Here is a 5686-nt window from a genome sequence, read left to right as displayed (position 1 = left end):
GCTGTTCCTCTTCCTTTTCTTCTTCTTCTTCTTCTTCTTCTTCTTCTTCTTCTTCTTCTTCTTCAATAGTTTTTATTTAGTTCCCTCACCATCACTTCCCATCACCACCACCACCTCCTCTTTCACTACCATCACCAGCACTCCAGCTGCCAATGATCACTCCTTTCATCTCCCATCTCCTTCCATTCCCTCCCATCATCGGCTGTCACTTCCTATCACGACCCATCACATTTATCGTCACCCATACCTTAATATCGGTCCCTTTACCAATAATCGTCTCTCTCTCTCTCTCTCTTTCTCTCTCTCTTTTATCAATAATCATATATATTTAATTTCCTACCCTTATTTCCATCTTCCATCAATAAAAAAAATAGAAATAGAAAATGGAGAAATACCTCAGTGCCCCCTCGCCAATATTGTAGAGGTAATCACTATCTTTCATCGCATCCCAAGGCCCGTTAGCTCAGTTGGTTAGAGCGCCGTGCTGATAACGCGGAGGTCGTGGGTTCGACCCCCCATGCGGGCCACGCTCATTCTTTATTTATCCAAGGCAGTGGAGGCTATAACTAACCGAACCCGAACTCTATATCAGTTGTAAAAAATAAATAAATAAACTCAAGGGTGTCAAGGGTGAAAGATCAAAGTAGAACCAGTCCTCCAAGTGATGGCTTGAGTAGATACACGCAAAATTTATTGACTGACAACCACCACCACTACTACTACTAAACAATGTGTCATCCCTGGTCCACCTCCCTGTGACACGTGTGGCCATCGCGGTACTGAGCCCAAACACATACACACACACACACCTGTCCTTACACACGCCCCCCAAAGAGGAAAAGTGCTCGTGTTAAAAAAAAAAAAAAAGACTGAAGGCGAGAGAGACAAAGAGAGAAGCATGTGATTTGTTCTGTTTGTGTGTGTGTGTGTGTGTGTGTGATGACAGGACAGGGGAGTGTTGTGGTGATCGGGTTGTGTGTGTGAACGTGACAGAGAGAGAGAAGGAAAGGAAGGAAAGGAGGGAGTAAGGTTAGGCATTGTTTGTGAAGAGAGAGAGAGAGAGAGAGAGAAGAAAGGAAAAAGGAGAAGGGTGTAGGAATTGTTTGTGAACATGACGTAAAGAAGGGAGGGAAAGGAAAGGAGGGAATAGGGTATGGGGAAAAAAAGAGAAGGGGAAAAAAAGGAAAGGAGTGGAGGCAGTGGGGTATGGAAGAAGAGAAAGGAAGGAAAGGGAAAGGTAAGGAAAGCAAGATTCACATATGAGAGAGAGAGAGAGAAAAAGAGAGAGAGAGAGAGAGAGAGAGACTGTCGTGTGAATCAATGCAGGTAACTCTTAAAATAGACGCGTTTCACCTCAAAGGAAGCACGGAAGACTGAGGTGGGGTGTGACACAAGGGAAAATTTACTGTGCTGATTACTAACCTGCATGAAAGAACATCCGGTGGGGGAAAGACATCCTGGAAAAGAAAAGAAACTAAAGTAAGTAAAAAGCAATAAAATATAACATTCAGAAAAAAAAAAGATAACTTGGGAAAAAAATGGTAAAAGACGAAAATATACATCTTACAAAATGGATAAATAAATAACAACAGCAAGAAAATTAATAACTTCAGCCGACTTTCTTATTTTCTTCCTCAGGCAACCAGATCAATAATGCAAGAGTTAATGAATCCCTCTTTCCTGCATTTCACTCTAGTAAGGCCTGGAACTCTCTGTCTGTTTGTTTTTTTACTCCCTCTTAGGACCTGAGCTCATTTAAAACAGGAACTTCGAAACATTTCCGGGAATAAAGGGAATAATCTTTACTTTACTTTTTTTAGGAGCAGAAAATTAGGAGACTTTTCCTCCAAATATTTGATCGGCCTCCAAGTTTTTGTTCGGCCTCCGGGACAAGCAGGAAAAAAAAAAAAGAATAAATAAATAAATAAAATAAATAAATAAATAAATAAATAAATAAATAAATAAATAAACATAGAAAGACGCTATTCTATCTAACACCTGCTTTTCTTTTATATAATCCTTCTGTCACTTCTGTTCTTCTTACTTTGTTTACTTACCTTCACCTGAAAACTCTATCTCTCCCCTTCCTGACTGATTCACTAAACGAAGCTATTTTATCTACGTAACATCGACTCTTCTTTTATACATTCTTCCCCTTATACATCCATTCTTCTTACTTTGTTTACTTACCTTCACCTAAAGACTCTATCTCTCCCCTTCCTGACTGATTCACTAAACGAACATCGACCCATCTCTTATACATCCTTCCCCCTGTACATCCACTCTTCTTACTTATCTTTTTTCCCTTCCTGACTGATTCACTAAAGGAGGCAGAAGAGTAAAAGGAAAAGAGGAAATTAATCAAGTGTCTTTTCCATTTGTTTCCTCTTCCTTTATGGCTCATTCCTCCAAACACTCTTGTAACTTTCTCCTTGTACCAACACAGTCTGTCCCCCCTGACTAACAGACAAACAGATGACGAGACTAAAGGAAAAAGGGAGACATTAATGAGCAGCAGTTTTCATTATCTCCCTTTTCCTTTATGCCTTATTCCCCCCAGAAACATTCCTCTCACTTTCTCCTATTTGCACCATCACAGTTTATCACCCCTTTCCCCTTACTAATTGACTAGGGAGACAGAGGGAGGAAAAAAGAAAAGGGAGACATTAATCAGGCGCAGTTTTCATTACCTCCCTTTCTCGTTTTATGCCTCATTCCTTCAAGCATTCCTCTCACTTCTTTTACACCAACGCAATGTAACGCCCCCTCCCCTCCCTCTCCCCAACTCCCCAATAACACTTCTGCGTTGCATCTCCACTACTTTGAAAAGGCTCTGAGTTGAAGTTACACGGGTTTTTTTTTTTTTAAGGACGCTTCTATAATTCTACTGGCAGATTAACAAGATTTATACATATTTTACAAGGGTTTTTAAAGATGTTTCTGTGACTCTACTGACAGATCAACAAGATTTCTACATTGTTAGTAGGAGATACACACTTGACAACGTGGCTAATCATCTCATAGGCCTTTGAAAATAATCGCGGTGAGAGAGCAAAGTGTTTCTCAATAAAGGCCTTACTGACTAACAGAAGGGGAAACAAAGGGGAAAGAATAGAGAGACTAATCAGAAAACGTGGTGTGTCTCCCCTCTTTCCCTTCCTTCCCCTCGTGCGTGCTGGGGAGAGAGGGAGAGAGGGAGAGAGGGAGACGGAGAGGGAGGGTGCCACTCATTACTAAGGAAACCTGCCAAAAAAAAAAAAAAAATGTGCCAAAGAAGGAATGGAAACCTTACACGCCAGGCCCTCTCTCTCTCTCTCTCTCTCTCTCTCTCTCTCTCTCTCTCTCTCTCTCTCTCTCTCTCTCTCTCTCTCTCTCTCTCTCCCTCTGTGTCCCGAAATATACTAGCAAAGGTGTGGTATTATGATAGTATCTTCACACACACACACACACACACACACACACACACACACACACACACACAGAGAGAGAGAGAGAGAGAGAGAGAGAGAGAGAGAGAGAGAGAGAGAGAGAGAGAGAGAGAGAGAGCAGTGAAGTAAAGCGTTATAATGCAGTGCCTCTTCAAGAAATAAGCCACTTAAGTCAATACAATAACAGGAAAATGAACAAAATAACAAAATTAACCAAAAAAAACTTGAAAATTGTAGCAAAAAGAAAATAAAAGATTAGGTAAATAAATACAGGTAAACCAAAAATAAACAAATAAATAGATAAATGTATAAGAAAAATAATAATCACCGCTAATATATGACAGAAAAAAATTGTGACCTCTTAAAAAAAAAAAGAAAAGAAAAGACAAAAGAAAAGCAATACTAAAAAAAAAACAATGAAATAATAAATAAATAAATAATACACACAAAAATATGTACGATAAATTTTACGTGATTTGCTACAAGAAAATAAAAAAAAAAAAAAGGAAAAGGAAATAGAGAACTAAAGGAAAGAAATTGTACTAAATAAGGGAAAGAAAAGGAAAAAAAAAAGCCGCAAAGTTAGTCACTCCAAAACGGCAAATCTTCTTGGAGTAATTTCCTGTAATTGGCACAAATTGATTAAGGAAGGCGGCGCGGCGTCCCTCGCTTGTGGCCGGCGAGGCGGTGAGGGGAGGGAAGGGAGGGGAGGAAAGGGTAGGGAAGGGAAGGGAAGGAAAGGAAAGGAAAGAGAAGGGAAGGGAAGGGAAGGGAAGGGGAGGCGATCGTGGTGACAGCCAGGGACAGGAGGAAATTCTCTCTCTCTCTCTCTCTCTCTCTCTCTCTCTCTCTCTCTCTCTCTCTCTCTCTCTCTCTCTCTCTCTCTCTCTCTCTCTCTCTCTCTCTCTCTCTCTCTCTCTCTCTCTCTCTCTCTCTCTCTCTCTCTCCTCCGTTCGTCTCAGGCCCTCTCTTTAACATTCCTACCTCAACCTCCTCCTCCTCCTCCTCCTCCTCCTCCTCCTCCTCCTCCTCCTCCTCCTTCTTCTTCTCCTCTTCCTCCTGCTTGCTGGTGAAGACAAAGGGAAGGAAACGAGAACAAAGCTAGGGAGAAACACACACACACACACACACACACACACACACACACACACACACACACACACACACACACACACACACACACACACACACACACAAACACAAAGCTTTCTCCCTATGACAGAGTCGGCATCTATGCAAACACACACACACACACACACACATATATACATACATACATACATACATACATACACACAGTTGTCAGCGTTCATCACTTCATCTCCTCATTAACACATCCCCCCTTTAACATTCCATCACTTCAACGACTCATCATCATCTCATTCTTCACTTCCCATCATCCCATAGTCTCCCCCACCCCCTCCCACCAGATCACCTCCCATCGTCCCGTGGCCTAATCAAACACACGCACACACACATTCATATTATTCACACATTCTAGTTCGTTCGTTTACTCATTCATGTATTATTATCATTTATTATTATTGTTATCATTTTCTTCCTTTTTTTTCTGTTGTCCTTGTTCTTACTTTTTTTCTGTTGCTGTTGTCTCTTTTTTTTTATTTGTTGTTCGTACTTGTCTTTCTTGTTTCCTTTTTTTCCTTTTTTTTATTTTTTTTTTTTTTTTCCTGGTTGCAAAACGCATTACATGTTCCACTTTCTCTCACCAAGGCGCCGTGTGACCTCGGTGTTGTGGCGATGTATGTAATTCCAATCAATCAATTCATCCAGTAACAGAAGGACATAAGAAAACTGATAATCCTTTTCCTCATTCCTACCATTTTTTATTTATCTATTTTGAGGGAGGAGGAGAAAGGGAGGAAGGAAGAGAAAGGAGGAAGAATAACAATACGAACAAACTTTCTTCTTCTCTTTTCATTCAAATTCGTCCCTCGTCACTTTTCCTAAATACACAAAAAAAGTAAATAAATAAAAAATAAATAAATAAGGCAACCACAAGAAGTCAGCAAGCCTTCATGTGACACTCCTTATATACGTACAACACACATACATACACACACACACACACACACACACACACACACACACACACACACCTATATCCACTTACCACTCCCATCTCCGCATCCATCTAATCTTGAAAACGTTGACTCAGCACCAAATGATCACAGAGTCTCTCCCAGTCATCCACCACTGCCTGGGAACCAATTTCTTGCCATCTCTCTCTCTCTCTCTCT

General features: G+C 40.7%; 1 non-coding gene across 1 annotated transcript; it reads left to right on the top strand.

The window, feature by feature from the left end:
• Window positions 1-452: 452 nt before the first annotated feature.
• Trnai-gau (transfer RNA isoleucine (anticodon GAU)) lies at window positions 453-527 on the top strand. Its single transcript has one exon. It is a non-coding gene; the product is annotated as a tRNA-Ile (tRNA).
• The last annotated feature ends 5159 nt before the right edge of the window (window positions 528-5686 follow it).

Source organism: Scylla paramamosain, chromosome 11 (assembly GCF_035594125.1).
Source record: "Scylla paramamosain isolate STU-SP2022 chromosome 11, ASM3559412v1, whole genome shotgun sequence".
Taxonomy (NCBI): domain Eukaryota; kingdom Metazoa; phylum Arthropoda; class Malacostraca; order Decapoda; family Portunidae; genus Scylla; species Scylla paramamosain.
The sequence above is the reverse complement of the archived record's forward strand: the minus strand, read 5'-3'. Positions and strand labels throughout refer to the sequence as shown.